Below are 1914 nucleotides of genomic sequence, written 5' to 3' on the forward strand. Positions count from 1 at the left end.
TTTTTTTTTTTTTTTTTTTTTTTGAGATGGAGTCTTGCTCTCTTGCCCAGGCTGGAGTGCAGTGGCACGATCTGGGCTCAACCTCCACCTTGGCAGCAACCTTTGCCTCCCAGGTTCAAGCAATTCTCATGCCTCAGCCTCCCTAGTAGCTGGGATTATAGGCGTGCGCTACCACGCCTGGCTAATTTTTGTATTTTTAGTAGAGTCAGGGTTTTACCATGTTGGCCAGGCTGGTCTCAAACTTCTGACCTCAAGTTATCAGCCTGCCTCGGCCGCCCAAAGTGCTGGGACTACAGGCGTGAGCCACTGCACCCAGCCAGTGCCTATTTTTGTGCTGATGATGCTTTAATACCCACACCTCACTCCCAAGTCCTAGTCTGGTATGCATTGTTGTTGTGGCTGCTGCTATTGTCATTAAGAACTAAGATTCATGGAGTGTTTATAACATGGCAGGTACCATGCCAGTTTCTTTATATACATTAAATCCTTACAACGGCTGGGCGTGGTGGCTCACGCCTGTAATCCCAGCACTGTGGGAGGCCAAGGCGAGCAAATCACTTGAGCCCAGGAGTTTGAGATCAGCCTGGGCAACATGGCAAAATCCCGTCTCTACAAAAAATACAAAAATTAGCCAGGCGTGGTGGCATACACTTGTAGTCCCAGATACTCGGGAGGCTGAGGTGGGAGGATCCCTTGAGTCCAGGAGACGGAGGTTGCAGTGAGCCAAGATTGCACTGCACTCCAGCCTGGCTAAGAGCGAGACCCTGTCCGAAAAATGAAATAAAATAAAAAATAAAAATCCTTACAACAACCCTATGAGGTAGTTACTATTATCTGATTTTCCACTTAAGGAAACTGAGCGCTAAAGAGATTAATCAGGCTGGGCGCTGTGGCTTACGCCTGTAATGCTAGCACTTCGGGAGGCCGAGGTGGGTGGATTGCCTGAGCTCAGGAGTTTGAGACCATCCTGGGCAACATGACGAAATGTCGTCTCTACTAAAAATACAAAAAATTAGCCGGGGGTGGTGGCGCATGCCTGTAATCCCAGCTACTTGGGAGGCTGAGGCACGAGAATTGCTTCAAACCGGGAAGTGGAGGTTGCAGTGAGCCAAGACTGCACCACTGCACTTCAGCCTGGGTGACAGAGTGAGAGACTGTCTGGAAAAAAAAAAAAAATAGAGAGAGATTAATCAACTTGTCCCAAGGTCAACAGGAGCCTAGGTTTGACCCCAGCGTCATTCTCTTAACCGCTATGCTGACTCAGTGTCCTCTCCCAGGAGGTCTCACACTTGACATGTCTGCATCTGAACTCATCTGTCCATTGCTTCGTATACAACTATAGGCAAGTGAATGAATGTCTGAGCCACAGTTGTTTCAACTTGCTCAAAGCCTGTCCTCCTCCCATGCTGTTTCAATAAATAGTCCTGCTGCCTCCCAGTCAACAGGACCTGCACGAGACTCTTCCTTTTCCCTTCCCTCCCCACCACTCACTCATCAAGACATGGCGACTGTGTGCTCTAAGAACCCCATTCTCACTGCCCGGGGCCTAGTCCTCTCCTGCCTGGACATAGCAAGATCCTACTCTCAGGCCTTTCCCATCATTCATTCAAAGAACCTTCCTTAGGCCTGCTCATTTTCTCAGCCACCATGGGTCCCACATTCTCTTCCTTCCTAGCCCTACTCTGCACAGCCCCCAGACCAGTCTTTCCAACACACAAAGCTCACCAGGCCTCCCCAGCTCCCTGAACCCCTGACTCTGAGCAAAAGCTCCTGAACCTCAGGCTGGCTTTCAAACCACAGACTGTGTGGTCCCACCTCCTCTGCAGCCCCAGCACCCACCCAACCCTCTCCTGAGCACAGGAGCATCTGCACCATAGCTGGTCTTCCCGCCCATCCTTTCTCCTGCTCTGCCCT

The sequence above is a fragment of the Rhinopithecus bieti genome, unplaced genomic scaffold (genome assembly GCF_001698545.2).
Source record: "Rhinopithecus bieti isolate Rb0 unplaced genomic scaffold, ASM169854v2 scaffold_22042, whole genome shotgun sequence".
Taxonomy (NCBI): Eukaryota; Metazoa; Chordata; class Mammalia; order Primates; family Cercopithecidae; genus Rhinopithecus; species Rhinopithecus bieti.